This window comes from Carcharhinus amblyrhynchos, chromosome 18 (assembly GCF_965287045.1).
Source record: "Carcharhinus amblyrhynchos chromosome 18, sCarAmb.v2.hapA, whole genome shotgun sequence".
Taxonomy (NCBI): Eukaryota; Metazoa; Chordata; class Chondrichthyes; order Carcharhiniformes; family Carcharhinidae; genus Carcharhinus; species Carcharhinus amblyrhynchos.
The window spans coordinates 30834525-30851709 of NC_137341.1; the positions used below are offsets into that span (position 1 = coordinate 30834525).

The 17185-nt window shown below is 45.4% G+C and overlaps 1 protein-coding gene across 1 annotated transcript in view; it reads right to left on the reverse strand.

The window, feature by feature from the left end:
- LOC145354966 (netrin-3-like) overlaps positions 1 to 491 on the reverse strand; it is a 229564-nt gene extending 229073 nt beyond the window's left edge. Inside the window, exon 1 of the mRNA XM_080206665.1 lies at positions 265 to 491. The gene's annotated coding sequence lies outside the window, so the exon portion shown is untranslated. The remainder of the gene's footprint in view (positions 1 to 264) is intronic.
- Between the last annotated feature and the right edge of the window lie 16694 nt (positions 492 to 17185).

Here is a 17185-nt window from a genome sequence, read left to right on the forward strand (position 1 = left end):
AAGGTTCACGTACCGAGAGGGAGAGCAGAGATTAAAACAAAGAGCAGATGCAGAGAGGAGAGTCAATGGCAAAGGGATTGAAAGCAGAGAATAAGTTCGAGAGAATAACCTAGAGGAGGGAACAAGGACAGGTAAGAGAGACTGGAGATATTAGTAGAGAATTGGGGGGCGGGGGTGAGGGGACAGGGAGAGAGGGCAGGTACTGAGGAGAACCGAGAGTGTGGACATCCTAACGGGAGAGACTGTCAGAATGAAGCAACTTACTGCAGTCCGAGCTGAGAATGGGAGCCGCTCTGTCTTCACTCTTCCTGCAGCCCACCGAGCTGTTGTGAGCGGGGAGATAGTGGTCGCCGATCCGGTTACCTCTGTCCCGTTCCTCAGGAGGAGAAACGACCTCCCAGCGCCGCGGAACCAATGAGAGCGGGACTGGCAGCAGCTAAATAATGAAATGAAACGGGCGGCGGAGACTAACACAAAGTGCTTAATGTTTCACAGCTTTAAAGGAATTAAAGAGGGGAGGAACTGAAATAGCCCATAATATGAAAGGCTGATGATGCCAAAGCAGCAAATGAGAACCAGCTTTTAAAAACATCAAAATCAGCGTCGCAGCCTGGAACCGAACTGGGCGGAGGAAGCCAGAGCCGGGCTGGCCGCCCGTCAGCTGAGGGGAAGCCGGCACCGTCAGTGGCTCAGCCCGGGGGGTAGCGCACACCTGCCCGCCAACGGGATCCCGGTCCCCCCGCCGCCTGCCAATTGGCAAAGGCGGTGAATAGCAGAAAGAGATGGATACCAGTGAAGATATATCTTGCACAGATTAATCTCATATCACACCTCACTCTGTATCTCACACACATCCCCTGTTAGATTGCACTCCACTATTAGCATGGCACACAGTTACTTTATATATAATCATCAGAGGCTGGAAGCTCTCAGCGGTGCTTCAGTGGGTTACATTCTACCGGTAAATTAGAAAGTCATTTCTTCAAGATCCACGCCATTTCAGTCCAATATCCAGGCTGAAACTCCAATGCAGTACTGAGGGAGATCCGCACTGTCTGCGCGTCAGTACTGAGGGAGCGCAACATAGTCAGAGGTACAGTACTGAGGGAGCTCTGCACTGTCAGAGGGTCGGTACTGAGGGAGTGCTGCACTGTCAGAAGGTCGGTACTGAGGGAGCGCTGCACTGTCAGAAGGTCGGTACTGAGGGAGCGCTGCACTGTCAGAGTGTCGGTACTGAGGGAGCTCTGCACTGTCAGAGTGTCGGTACTGAGGGAGCTCTGCACTGTCAGAGTGTCGGTACTGAGGGAGCTCTGCACTGTCAGAGTGTCGGTACTGAGGGAGCTCTGCACTGTCAGAGTGTCGGTACTGAGGGAGCTCTGCACTGTCAGAGTGTCGGTACTGAGGGAGCTCTGCACTGTCAGAGTGTCGGTACTGAGGGAGCTCTGCACTGTCAGAGTGTCGGTACTGAGGGAGCTCTGCACTGTCAGAGTGTCGGTACTGAGGGAGCTCTGCACTGTCAGAGTGTCGGTACTGAGGGAGCTCTGCACTGTCAGAGTGTCGGTACTGAGGGAGCTCTGCACTGTCAGAGTGTCGGTACTGAGGGAGCTCTGCACTGTCAGAGTGTCGGTACTGAGGGAGCTCTGCACTGTCAGAGTGTCGGTACTGAGGGAGCTCTGCACTGTCAGAGTGTCGGTACTGAGGGAGCTCTGCACTGTCAGAGTGTCGGTACTGAGGGAGCTCTGCACTGTCAGAGTGTCGGTACTGAGGGAGCTCTGCACTGTCAGAGTGTCGGTACTGAGGGAGCTCTGCACTGTCAGAGTGTCGGTACTGAGGGAGCTCTGCACTGTCAGAGTGTCGGTACTGAGGGAGCTCTGCACTGTCAGAGTGTCGGTACTGAGGGAGCTCTGCACTGTCAGAGTGTCGGTACTGAGGGAGCTCTGCACTGTCAGAGTGTCGGTACTGAGGGAGCTCTGCACTGTCAGAGTGTCGGTACTGAGGGAGCTCTGCACTGTCAGAGTGTCGGTACTGAGGGAGCTCTGCACTGTCAGAGTGTCGGTACTGAGGGAGCTCTGCACTGTCAGAGTGTCGGTACTGAGGGAGCTCTGCACTGTCAGAGTGTCGGTACTGAGGGAGCTCTGCACTGTCAGAGTGTCGGTACTGAGGGAGCTCTGCACTGTCAGAGTGTCGGTACTGAGGGAGCTCTGCACTGTCAGAGTGTCGGTACTGAGGGAGCTCTGCACTGTCAGAGTGTCGGTACTGAGGGAGCTCTGCACTGTCAGAGTGTCGGTACTGAGGGAGCTCTGCACTGTCAGAGTGTCGGTACTGAGGGAGCTCTGCACTGTCAGAGTGTCGGTACTGAGGGAGCTCTGCACTGTCAGAGTGTCGGTACTGAGGGAGCTCTGCACTGTCAGAGTGTCGGTACTGAGGGAGCTCTGCACTGTCAGAGTGTCGGTACTGAGGGAGCTCTGCACTGTCAGAGTGTCGGTACTGAGGGAGCTCTGCACTGTCAGAGTGTCGGTACTGAGGGAGCTCTGCACTGTCAGAGTGTCGGTACTGAGGGAGCTCTGCACTGTCAGAGTGTCGGTACTGAGGGAGCTCTGCACTGTCAGAGTGTCGGTACTGAGGGAGCTCTGCACTGTCAGAGTGTCGGTACTGAGGGAGCTCTGCACTGTCAGAGTGTCGGTACTGAGGGAGCTCTGCACTGTCAGAGTGTCGGTACTGAGGGAGCTCTGCACTGTCAGAGTGTCGGTACTGAGGGAGCTCTGCACTGTCAGAGTGTCGGTACTGAGGGAGCTCTGCACTGTCAGAGTGTCGGTACTGAGGGAGCTCTGCACTGTCAGAGTGTCGGTACTGAGGGAGCTCTGCACTGTCAGAGTGTCGGTACTGAGGGAGCTCTGCACTGTCAGAGTGTCGGTACTGAGGGAGCTCTGCACTGTCAGAGTGTCGGTACTGAGGGAGCTCTGCACTGTCAGAGTGTCGGTACTGAGGGAGCTCTGCACTGTCAGAGTGTCGGTACTGAGGGAGCTCTGCACTGTCAGAGGGTCAGTACTGAGGGATTGCTGCACTGTTGGAGGTTCAGTACTGAGGGAGTGCTGCACTGTCAGCAGGTCAGTACAGAGGGAATGCTGCACTGTCAGTGGGTCAGTACTGAGTTAGTGCCGCACTGTCAGTGAGCGGGTCTGTACTGAGGGAATGTTGCACTGTCAGTGGGTCAATGCTGAGAGAGTGCTGCACTGTCAGCAGGTCACTACAGAGGGAGTGCTGCACTGTTAGCGGGTCTATACTGAGGGAATGCTGCACTGGCAGTGGGTCACTACAGAGGGAGCGCTACACTGTTCACGGGTCTATACTGAGGGAGTGCTGAACTGTCAGCAAATCGGTACTGAGAGTGCTGCACTGTCAGAGGGTCAGTACTGAGAGAGTGCTGCATTGTCAGCAGGTCAGTGCTGAGGAAGCGCTGCACTGTCAGTGGGTCAGCAGTGAGGGATCTCTGCACTGTCAGTGGATCACTACTGAGGGAGTTCTGCACTGTCAGGGGTTCAGTACTGAGGCTGCGCCACACTGTCAGTGAGTCAGTACTGAGAGTGCTGCACTGTCAGAGGGTCAGGACTGAGTGCCGCACTGTCAGCAAGTGGGTCAGTACTGAAGGAGCGTTGCACTGTCAGTGAGTCATCACTAAGGGAGCTCTGCACAGTCAATGGGTCAGTACCATGGGAGTTCTGCACTGTCAGCGGGTCAGTACTGAGGGAGCGTGCACTGTCAGAAGGTCAGTGCTGAGGGTGCGCTGGACTATCAGGGGGTCAGTGCTGAGGGTGCGCTGCACTGTCAGTGGGTTACTACTGAGGGAGCACTGCACTGTCAGGGGTTCAGCACTGAGGGCATGCTGCACTGTCAGTGGGTCAGCACTGAGAGAGTGCTGCACTGTCAGAGGATCAGGACTGAGTTAGCGCTGCATTGTCAGCGAGTGGGTCAGTACTGAGGGAGTGTTGCACTGTCAGTGGGTCAGCACTAAGGGAGCTCAGCATTGTCAGCAGATCAGTATTGTGGGAGCTCTGCACTGTCAGTGGGTCAGTACTGAAGGAGTGTTGCACTGTCAGCAGGTCAGTACTGAAGGAGAGCTGCACTGTCAGCAGGTCAGTACTAAAGGAGTGTGCACTGTCAGCAGGTCAGTACTAAAGGAGTGTGCACTGTCAGAGGGTCAGTGCTGAGGATGCGCTGCACTATCAGTGGGTCACTACTGAGGGAGCTCTGCACTGTCAGGGGTTCAGCACTGAGGGAGCACTGCACTGTCAGCAGGTGAGTACTGAGGGAGCACTGCACTGTCAGCAGGTGAGTACTGAGGGAGCACTGCACTGTCAGCAGGTGAGTACTGAAGGAGCACTGCACTGTCAGCAGGTGAGTACTGAAGGAGCACTGCACTGTCAGCAGGTCAGTACTGAGGGAATGTGACATTAGTCATAAAAACCAGAATAAAAACTAGTCATAAAAACTAGAGTGGCCTACTCCTATGGGAGTAGGCCATTTGGCCTTTCGGCCTGCTCTGCCATTCATCTTGACCACGGCTGATCAGTACTGAGGGAACACTGTGCTCTTAAAGGGTGAGTACTGAGGATGTGCTGCACTGTCAGTGTGCCAGAATTGAGGGAGCTCTGCACTGTCTGTGGGTCAGTACTGAGAAGTGCTGCATTGCCTGTGGATCAATACTGGGGGTACACTGAACTGTCCAAGGATCAGTACTGAGGGTGAGCTACATTATCAGAGCAGATCTGTATTTGGGGTGAGCTGCACTATCAGAATGGATCAATATTGAGGGTGACCTGCACTGTCAGAGGATCAGGATGATGATGTGCTGCACTGTCAGTGAGTCAATATTGTGGAGGATTGCACAGTCGGTACTGAGGGTGGGCTGCACTGTCAGAAGACCAGTACTGAGGTGGGCCTCATTGTCGGAAGATCAATACTGAGGGTGGGCTGTACTGTCAGAAAGTCAGTACTGAGGGTGGGCTGCATTGTCAGAAGATCAGTATTGAGGGTGGACTACATTGTCAGCGAGTCAGTTCTGAGGGTAGCTACACTGTTGGAAGATCAATATTAAGGGTGGGCTGCACTGTCAGAGAATCCATATTGAGGGTGGGCTCACTGTCAGAGAATCCGTATTGAGGGAGAACTGCATTGTCAGAGAGTCCATACTGAGGTTGGGCTGTACTCAGAAAGTCAATATGCAGGGTGGGCTACACTGTATAAAGGGAGTGCTGCAGAGTCGGAAATGCCAGCTTTCGGCTAATATGTTAAGCCAATGTCATTGTGGATATAAAAGATCTCATGGCTCTACTTCAAAGGAAAGCAGAGAGTTCTCTCCAGTGTCCTGGCCAATATTTAATCCTCAACCAACATCACATATGGTCAAAAGCAAAATATTGCTGATGCTATAAGAAATAAAAACAGAAACTGCTGGAAACAGTCAGTAGGTCATCCAGAGTTCTACTTCTCTTCACAGATGCTACCTGATTTGCCAGGTGTTTCCAACATTTTCAGTTTTTAATCACAAATTATCTACACTTGGTTTTGTGAAAATTGTCTGTTGTGTTTTCTACTTTACAATGTTGCACTTCAAAGATGTTTCATTGACTGAAATCACAACGTTCTGAAAGGTTCTATAGAAATATAAATTCTTTCTATCTTTCTTTCACATACCCATTCTGTCTATCACACTACATTATACATGATATGTCTCATAAATGGTATATCTTTCTATTGTCCACTCTACCATACACATATACATTATAGCATTCTACAGGTGAATCTTCTTTAAGCCATGCGTTAACTAAAATTATATTACAGATAGATTCAGTATATCATCGTATTCCACAGTCCAAACTATATCAGAACTCCACATATTATATCACACTCCTTATATTATTGAGTTGCATTAAGTCTTTGGCAAAGTAAAATCGCCAAAGTCCCAGATGACCATAGGTTGCTCTTCCCATTGATTTAACCTGAGGATGACCACACCTAAGGCAAGGAGCAAGGTTGAGAAGGCAGGCCTTCATGAGTAACCTCAGCCACTGGGGGAATTAAACCCACGTTGTTGGCCTCACTAACCAGCTACCTAGCCATCTGAGCTAAATTGACTCCTAAACTGATCTCCAGAGTACAGGACAGGCCAACTGGCCCAACTGGTCCATGCTGGTGTTTAGGCTCCATACAAATCTCCTCCCAATTACATTCAACGAACCATATCAGTATATTCTTTTAATCGTTTCTCCCTGAGGTGCTTGGCTATCTTCCCCTTAATTGCATCTACGCCATTTTTCTAATTCCCTCTGGTAGTGACTTCCACATTTTAATCATGATTATGATTAAAAAGGTTTCCCTAAAGTTTCCAAATGGATTTATTGCTGACCATCTTATACTTGTCAATCTGTTTCTGGTCCTGACTGCAACAGGGAATGTCTTCTCTGTGTTTACTCTATTAAACCTAATCATAATTTCAAAAACCTCTGTCAGGTCTCATTCACTGCCACTTTCCCAGCCTCCCCTCTCCACTCCCCCTCAATTCCTAAACATTATCTTAAATTATTTGATGCTTAAAGTGTAAATGCAGCTTCAAATATGGCTTAAAATAGAACATAAATATTGAGTACTACAGTGAAAAGTAGACAGATTCCTCCTGCCAGTGTGAGCTAGTGTTGTTTGAGCATTTCCATGGGCTCTTCAAATGGTCCTCATCTCCAAATTCACTATTACTGAGAGAAATAATCAGATTAACACCATCAATGTTTCTGGCTCACAATCATCCCCCATGATTTTTATAGTTTAAAATGCCCTCTTTCTATACAGTGTCTGTTACCACCAGATGTCTGGAGCAGACCTGCACTAGAGACTTGTTTTTCAGCAAAGTCATAGGCAAAAAAGATGCCAAAGCATTTGAACAGGAAATAAGGCAGGAACTGTTTACAACCTTTGTCACAGTTGGCCATAACATCATTCTCCAATTACCATCCAGTTGGGTAGGACTATGCTAGACTGGTTCGATTATTATCTTTCTAAGCACTTGTTATGGTTTCTCATCTCACTTCCACACAGTTATCTCTGTCGATACAAAGATCCAGCTTTGGTGCTCTCCTATTTTTCATCTACATGCTGATTCTTGCAGACATGATCCAAAAACACAGGGTGGATTTTCCAGCTGCGCTTGGCCCAAGGCAGGAAATTTCCACCCGAAGTCAATGGACCTTTGCACGATCCGCCGAATTTTCAGTCCCACCCGCTACGATTCCCATGGCGGGCAGGATGTGAAAATTCTGCTCATAATATCAATTTCCATGTGCATACTGACTAAATAAACCCAGTTCTACCTCATCACCTTGCTCAACTCTCCCACCAAATCAAAATTATCAGACTGCTTATCCAAAACTGATGAGCAAAAATTTCCTCCAATTAAACATGGTGAAGGCTGATGTCAGAGTCTTCAGTACATGGTGTAAGTTTTGCTTTCCTGTTACTGACTCCATCCCTTTCCCTGACAAATGTGTGAACCTGAATCAATCTATTCACAACCTTGGTGCCATATTTTTGCCTGAGGTGATCATCCAATCACATATTTGTACCATCACTAAGATGCCCATTTCCACCTCTCTATCAATGCCTAACTTCACTTCTGCCTCAGCTCAACTACTGAATTCCTCATTCATGTCTACATTATCTCTAGACTTCGTTATTTTCATGTACTCCTGGACAGCCTCTCACATCATAGCCTCAGTAAACCTGACGTATCCAAAACAGCTACCTGTGTTCTTACTCACACAAAGTGCCACTCATCATTAACCCTCTGGTCCCACTCACTCATTAACCCTGTGTTCACTAACCTGCATTTGCTCCTGGATAAGCAATTCTTCAACTTTAAAATTCACATCCTCCGTGTCTCTGTAATCTCCTCCAGCTCCAGCACACCCCAACATATTTGCATCTATCTAGTTCCGGCCTCTTGAGCATCCTCGATTTTTATCACTCTGCCATTGGCAGTCCTGCCTGCCTTCAGCTGGCTGAGTCCTAAGCATTACAGTCGTTCTATCTCTCCTTTAAGATATTTCATAAAACTTACTTCTTTGACCAAGCTTTTGTCTGCCCAAATATCGTGTCTTATAATGCTCATATGGGGACATCAGGGTGGCATATCTTATTACATTGGAAGCACTGTGCAAACAAAATTTGTTGATATTGGTAGCTTCCTACTACAGGTGTCCATTGATTCTGTGAAGAACCTCATACCATTTTTGGTTAAATGCAGAGCTTTTCTGCCAGGGTTGGGTACAGGTCTCTGGGGACAGTAACTCTGGGGATAGGGGTGGTTTGGAAGATGGAGATGCTTTGGTTTTGGGGGTGGTCTCTGTGGTGGGAGTCTGGGACTAGGACTCTGTCTTTGAGGAGGGGGATGGTTTGCGCTGCTGCAGTTCGCCGGGGTCTTAGGGTGTCCGATGTTTTTTCCAGTTCATTTTTGCTGCTTGGCTGAGAATTGGATGAATTTCGTAAATGCAGCGCAGTGTCAGAGCGCCGACCCGCGGCGGGGCTGGGACAGCCTCTGTCTCGGATACATAGTTAATACGAGACGGAAGGTCCGATCAGAAAATCGTGTCAAAAGAAGGTTTTATATCCGTTCGATAGTTGGTGTTTTTATGCCGATTATAAAGGAGCTTTAAGGAATCTCCGACACTATGTCTGGCCTCAGTAGTTCATGTGGAACTGAGAATGTAAACATGGATCAAAGAGGGAAAATTCCTTTTAGTAAGTCCAAATATTATCCTGCAGCTTCAAATTCTTCGCAAACGTTTTATAAACTGAGTTTATTTTTTTAATTTTAAATCAGCCAAAAGAACTCAGTGGAGTGAAGACTGCGCGATTGGTGTGTTTTCCAGAAGCTGTCAGGAGTGCAATGGATCTGGGTGGCCTGCATCACTTTCCCACATCTCCCTGTTACAGCATCCAGTTCATTACTGACCTAACATTTCAAACGAAAAAAATGTGGATTTGGAAAGATTTCATTTTATCAAACAGAAATCAGTCAACAGAAATTCTCATCACTTTTGTCTGCTCAGAAATGACGATTCTACTGACATACCAAATTAGGAGCAGGCGTAGGCCATTCGGCCCCTTGAGCCTGCTCTGCCATTTTTTGAGATTTTGGCTCAACCCATCGTGGCCTCAACTCCACATTCCGCCTATCCCCGATAACACTTGGCTCCCTTGTTTGCGAAGAATCGATCTACCTCTGCCTTAAAAATATTAATTGACCTTGCCTCCACCGCTCTCTGTGGAGGAGAGTTCCCAAGATTCAGGACGCTCAGGGGAAAGAGTGCTTCTCAGCAGGTCGTAAATGAGAGACCCCTTATTTTTAAACTCTATCCTTTAGTGCTAGCATCTGTGGAAAACAACTGGGTACTGGGGAGGGTAGCACTTCGATTCTGGGGAGGGTAACACCTGGACACAAGGTTAGTCAACAACTGGACACCGGAGGTTAACAGCTGTCAGAGAACAGCCTAAGCCTGCTTGTGAAGAAAACACAAAGACTAGAATGCTCTGCTAGTGACTGTTTATTGTTCACCACAGAACTTACTTTACTTCAGCACAATCTTCATGGTGCTGGCTGACTTCTTTATTTACACATCTGAGTATAATTAACTAATCCAGGGTTTCCCAACTTTGAGCTATGGAACCCCTAGAGACTTCCCATGAGCACTGGTAAACCCTAAACTTTCTCATCATGTCGACCTCCCTATTTTGCCGCAAAATAGATGTAAACACAGAAATCAAAAGTTTAAAAGTCTTTTCTAGCTGTATGTATACGTAAATCACCAATAAAACAGGATTAAAAACTGAAGACTGACCTTCCTGAAATCTTCAGTGTGAGGAGTGATGCTGCCTCCGTTTCTCCAAGTTTTCGCCAACTGTGTGGGCTTCTCCTGCAAGTGCAATGTAGTAACTTTGTTGGATGCTTCAATTGCTTTCTCGTTGTCTGTTTTCACAGATCCTCCCACTCCCATCATGGATTTCCTGCTCAGTAAATTAAGTTTCTTTCCTGAAGAAACTTATGTTCTTATTTTTACATTCATGATGATTTGTTTCCAGCTGCCTTCACAAGTTAGCTGGAACCATTGAACTGTTGGATAATATTTTGCAGCACACAACACACTGTGATTCAGATGTAACTTAGACTTCAGCGCTCATGAATCCCAGGGACAAATAGCTCTCACTGAACTTGTGCTTCTTACTTCCTGCCACCCCGTCAGTTAATGTGGGCAGTGAATGGTATACCTCTCATTGTTCGTCAGTGATTGCCTCAAGTGGTTCATCTTCATCACTTGTTTTCCGATTCTTTGAGCCATCCTTCATTAGCCACCGATCCATTGCTGAGCAGCACACCTAGATTAGCACAAGCAAGTGATGAGATATTATTTCACACAGTTAAACTCTCAGAGCCTGTGAGATCTGGAATTAGGAAGAGGCACACAATCAAAAATACATTCACTAGTTATATACTCTCCTCACATTAATTCCCCTGGCCATAGCTCCCCCCCCATGGCCCCGTCATATTAACCACAGTGGTCAAGCACCTTAACAGTTCCCCTCTACTTCAACGTAATTCTTACCCACACTGCTCCTCCACTGCTGACACCATTACTCCTCTGGTCCTCTCCTAGTTGCCTCTCCACACCACTGCCTCTCTTTCTCATCCTTACCACTGCCTCTCCTCCTAACCTGCCACCAACGGGATTGCATCACCTCACCTCCACCACTGGAATCATCTTGCCTGTCGCCTGCCACCTGTTGCTGCTGGGATTGCCTCACATGCCAACATCACCACTGTCGACATTTGACTCCACTTATCTTCTGCTTTGGGACTACTGCATGCTCAATTCAATCTTTACTGTTGGCCATGGGCTTTCTGCCCAGCGACAGCGAAGCAAATAAATGCAATGGGCCAATCAGAGCAATGCCCATTGGAGCACTGGACGCTAATAGGTTGTTCCTATCAGCATCCAATGATCCAAGGCACCTTGATCTGATTGCCCTATTTGTTTTCCCCAATTATTTAAAAATTCTGATCATTGGAACTAGCGTTTACCGATCAGGTGACAGCCACCAGCACCATGGACTCCTTCATAAACCCCTGAATTAATCAATACCCACACCTGTTCACCTTATTACCTTCAGCTGCTAGACATTTAACGTCCATCAACAGAACTGATTAGATATTAACGGATTCCCCTGTTTTCTTTCAGTTAAACGGATATGCAAACAAAAAATATTCATAAGGAAAAAATGCAAAATCAGAATAATGTTATTATACAATTAGTCTTCAATGTATTTCATATTTCCATCCCACCCCCATCATGAAAGCAACAAAAAAAGATTTACAATATGAAAATGTCCCAATTCTCATAATGCATCCAACACAAGGTGTCCTTTTTCAAGGACTACTTCCTGCTTAGAAAGGATAGTAGGACTGGAGGGCACAGCCTCAAGATAAGGGGGGGGTTGCAGTTTAGAATGGAGTTGAGGAGGAATTTCTTCACTCAAAGGGTGGTGAATCTCTGGAATTCTCTGCCCGTTGAAGTGGTGGAGGCTACCTCGCTAAATATATTTAAGTCACGGGTAGATAGATTTTTGACAGACAAGGGAATTAAGGCTTATGGGGAGAGAGCAGGAAAGTGGAACTGATCCACTTCAGATCAGCCATGATCTTGTCGAATGGCAGGGCGGGCTCAAAGGGCTAGATGGCCTACTCCTGCTCCTATTCCTTATGTTCTTGTGTTCTTATATCCACAATTTCTTTAGACAAGCAGTTATTTTTCTGAAATGTTCCATCAACTGTTAGAAATTTTATGTTAGAAATTTCCTTCCTTTCCAACATCTCTTTTATACTTGCAAGATCAATCCTCAACCTACTTTCTGTGATTCTCTTTGCCCAATGTTCATTGTCCCAGAGCAAACAGTTTTCTATATAGCATTCTATAGGCACATCTTTCCCTGGTTGTCTCTTAAAGAGGTCTTTTAAAATACTCATATGTAGGGCAGTACAGTGCACACTGGTTAGCACTGCTGCCTCACAGCACCATGTACCTGGGTTCAATTCTGGCCTTGGGTCATTGTCTATACGGAGTCTGCACATTCTCTCCATGTTTGCATGGGGTTCCTCTGGGTGCTCCAGTTTCCTCCCACAGTCCAAAGATGTGCAGGTTAGGTTGATTGGCCAGGCTAAATTGACCCCTAGTGTCAGGGGGATTAAATATGTGAAGTTATGAGAATAGGGCCTGAGTGAGATTGTGGTCGGTGCAGACTCAATGGACCGAATGGCCTCCTTCTGCACTGTAGGGATTCTATGATTCTATGTAGTTATATCTGTCTCTTCTACCAGCGCAAGTGTCTCTGTAGCCAAGTAGCTTTTAACTTTTTTTTATTCCCATGCTAATGGACAACATTTATTGTTCCTTCCCACTAAAAATATATTGAATTCTGATGTACTTGAATAATCATGGGGAAGGTTAGCATGTGAAGCATCACTAAAAATAATTAATTTCATCCCTTTTGGGTCACCCAGGTCTGGAAATCTGAGCATACATTCTTCTAAGCTTAATTTCTCCAATATCTTTTTGTTTTAAGCACTTCCCCAACAGCAGCATATTTCAGCAAGGTGCTCATAGCATTTGTCTGGTCTAGTTTGCGTGCTTAACCAGTTTAATTGCCCAATTAAGATTATCAATTAATCTGCTCCTCCATAGTTGGAAAATCTTCCTTTTGTGAGGATCTGGCCTGATTAATTGAGATCCTATTAACATTCTCTAGGCAAAACTGTTGAGCTATGGTTATTTCCAACTTAGTCTGCCTAATGTCTCATCCTATATATTTAAAAGATTTAGAAGCCCAACTTCCAATTTAGAATTCCTTTACAATTTTATCCATCATTAGTTTCTCAAATGTTGAAGATCCCTTCCACAGGAAATCATCTACATGCATTAAGAAAACGCCTGCTAGTTTTCCGTCATAGTTCCAATAAAACATTGCTGGATCTGCTTTTAACTGAAGACAGCCGCCTTTTAGTAGGATGAACCTAACTGAAAAATACCAGACAGTGGATGCATCGTCTAGCCAGTAACACATTGTTCAGCCTCCAAAATTTCCCCACCATATCTCCAGCTTCTTTGAGGTTTTAAGAATGCTTCTCTTTAAAACTGTTTCCCTTGCAAAATCTGCTGCTTTGGCATCAATGGATTTACATTCCCATGAGTATGTTATTCATTTTACTTTCCCTTCTGTTGGGGAGACTACCTTACCTTTTTGGTTGTCCAGTCATTTCTCAAATCCCTGAACCATAAGTCTAGCCTTAGGTTTACATGCACCATTGGTAGTACTTTCTCCATACACATCCATCTATGGAACAACACTGGCTGTCCTTTGTCCAGCACCTCCATGTAAAAGCCAAACTCTCTCCAATTGTCAAATAATTTTTGTTTTGCTCCCTTTTTCAATTTACCATTTAACTTGTTAGTAGTTTCTCCCACATATGGATCCTTGTCTTGTGTCACTCCCCGCCTGTTCTTTGATCCTTGTTCTTATTAAACTCCGTCCCCTAGCAGGTCTCCTCTCCCTATCTGTACTACAACTACTATTTGATCTGTCCCTCCTGCAACTAGACTTCCTTTCAAAAATCCTGGGGCTGTGATCACCATTAGGCTCATTGTCTAAACTTACACTATGTTTCCTGGTTTTCCATAATTTTACTTCTTTTTGCCAATCCATACATCTGATATTCTGTTGCTTGTCTTGTGCATTAAGCCAGTTTTTGTATTTCCCCGTGCTCTTTTCTGACCTTCTTACTATGGTGGCTTCCCTTTACTCACGGCATATGGGCCATCCTAGTTCCAACGTTTGGTAGTTTATCTCTATGATAAATGACCTTACCCCAATCTTCATTATCAACTAGTCTAACCTCAGTTAGCCCATTATCTGCCACAATCTGTTTTTCATACAGATCCGACATATACATGTACAAAGTGTATGGTGCATCTTCATTTTCTATCATCCGTTCAGTTTCCTTCAAGGTGAAGTCAGTGCCAATAAGCCATTTGGAATGTATTCCAACAGTTTGGTTACCATGTTGCAAGATTATCCTTTTGCCCTCAGTGCCGATTACTTTTCTTGGGTCTCTCCTTTCTTTCTGCCCTTCTCTTTTATAATACGCCATGACCCCCATTTAAAGCTTAAAATTTATTTCTGGTGGTTTGACTTAACAGCCCAAAGTTTTCTTGATTTTTTTTTTGAAAGCTCTATTGTAATAAATGCTCTCCTCTCTGCATGCATGGCATTCAAATGTTCCACAAAAATTGAACTAATGGTAGTCTCCCCAAAGTCAGGGAGGGATCCCACATTATCTTCACAAGCCTGTCAAAAACTAGTTGATAGAGGCAGTTGTCAATTTGCAATGCTGTTGGTTAGCTAAACTTTTTCAGAGCATTTTGTCAATCATAATGCAATTTCTCTCACATATCCCACTGCTAAAATAATTTCCTGCTGCATATGCATTGCCACAATATTCAAATTTTCACACAAACTCCTGAATGCATTTGCACTTGCAAATTCTCCTCGATTGTTTGTTAAGAATTTAGTTGGTATTCCCAGCCACATCCCTATCCATCCTTCCATTATCTGATTGATAAATACTTTTTTATCTTTACTGAGGCCCCTATCTGCTTCAAGAAGATGGCTATCATCCCCGTACCAAAAAAAAGGCCAGGCAGCATGCCTCAATGATTATTGTCCAGTGGCTCTGACATCGAACATTATGAAGTGCTTCAAAAGGTTAGCCATATCATGAATCAATTCTGGCCTCCCAGATTGCCTGGATTCACAACAGTTCGCCTATAGCTGCAACAGGTCTATCCATAATGGACACCATCTCCCTGGCCCTGCATTCAGCCCTGGAACGCCTAGATAACAAAGACACCTATGTCAGACTCCTATTTATCAACTACAGTTCAGCTTTCAACACCATTATTCCCACAAAACTCATCTCCAAACTCTGTGGCCTGAGTCTCATCTCTTCCCTCTGCGAGTGGATCCTGAACATCCTAACCCACAGACCGCAATCAGTAAGGATAGGCAATAACACCTCCTCCATGATCATCCTCAACACACTGGTGCCCCAAAAGGCCTCTGCCTCTTACTATACTCCTTATACACTTATGACTGTATGGCCAGGTTCCTCTCCAACTTGATTTTCAAGTTTGCTGACGATGCCACCATAGTGGGTCAGATTCAAACAATGATGAGATGGAGTACAGGAAAGAGACAGAGAATCTGGTGATCTGGTGCAATGACAATACTCTCTCCCTCAATGGCAACAAAAGAAAGCGTAGTGGAGGACATGTCTCTATCTACGTCAACGGGGATGAAGTGGAAATGGTCGAGAGTTCCAAGTTTCTAGGTGTCCAGATCACCAACAACCTATCCTTGTCCCTCCATGCTGATGCTATGCTTAAGAAAGCCCACCAATACCTTTACTTTTTCAGTAAGCTTAGGAAATTTTCATGTCCGCTATGTCTCTCACCAACTTTTACAAATGCACCATAGAAAGCATTCTTTCTAGTTGTATCTCAGCTTGGTATGGCTCCTGCTCTGTCCAAGTCCACAAGAAACTACAAAGGGTCATGAACAAAGCCATCACACTGTGGGAGATGTAGTCAGGATAATCAAGCACCCCATGCACCCCAGACAGACTCTCTTCCCTCTTCTTCCATCAGGTAAAAGATATAAAAGTTTGAGGACATGTATGAACTGACTCAACAACAGCTCATTCCCTGCTGTCATCAGATGTTTGAGTGGACATACCTCATATTAAGCTCATCTTTCCCTATACCCTAGCTATGACTGGAACATCACATTCTGCGCTCTCTCCTTTCCTTTTCTATGATCAGTATGCTTTGTCTTTATGGTGTGCAAGTAACAAAATTTTTCACTGTATACTAATACATGTGCCAATAATAAATTAAAAGAATAATTTTTTATAAATTTAACCAAGTTTCACCAAGCCTCATTGGCATTCAATGAGTCATATTCCATGTAAATTTTATCCATGAATTTTAAGAAAACAACCAAATCTACTTCACTGTCCTGAGCATCTAGTTCTGAGGACACTTTATATCAGATCTTGCTCCTGGCAGGATGCAAAGGATGCAAAGCCATAATCTGCTTTATTTTCATTAGAGACATAACTTGTGTCATACATCAACTGTACCATATACCTGGCATCAAGTCAAAGCCTCTGCAAGCCCAGTTTCATTGGAAGACTTCTGCCATCACTTGCTGAGCAGTCTGTATACCAACTTAATCTCACTATCTCACCATCAATTTTACCATTTCTACAAAATCCTGCTTAGCTAACTAACTGAACTGTAACTCCTCAATGAAGGAAATTTTCATGTCCGCTACATCTCTCACCAACTTTTACAAATGCACCATAGAAAGCATTCTTTCTAGTTGTATGTCAGCTTGGTATAGCTCCTGCTCTGTCCAAGTCCACAAGAAACTACAAAGGGTCATGAACAAAGCCATCACACTGTGGGAAATGTAGTCAGGATAATCAAGCACCCCATGCACCCCAGACAGACTCTCTTCCCTCTTCTTCCATCAGGTAAAAGATATAAAAGTTTGAGGATACGTATGAACCGACTCAACAACAGCTCCTTCCCTGCTGTCATCAGATGTTTGAGTAACTCCTCAATGAAGGAGTTACCTTCATTGTGTAAAAGTGTAAAAGGAGTCAATGAACTCGACTTTGTGGACTCTGGAAATCATGTGAACCAATATCCACAACTACGGTGCTTTTTCTTTTAAGTTATTCATGGTTGTAAAAGCTCCCCTTCCATACCTTCTTACTGTGTGCTTGTGTGTCTGTACAAAGTTGCAGCCATTCATTGGGTTTGAATGTGTGAAAAACTATACTTCTGACTTAACCCTAAAGAAAGTTTGCTGTGAGCCACTTTAAAAATTGACCTCACAAACAGAGGGAAAGTTGGCACAGCCTAATAAAATACTTCTGCTTATGGACAGATTGTGAGAAAATTAAGGAGCTCAGTTTTGCCTCCATTGCCTGTCCATAATAGTTGTATTTATTGGCAACTCAGAA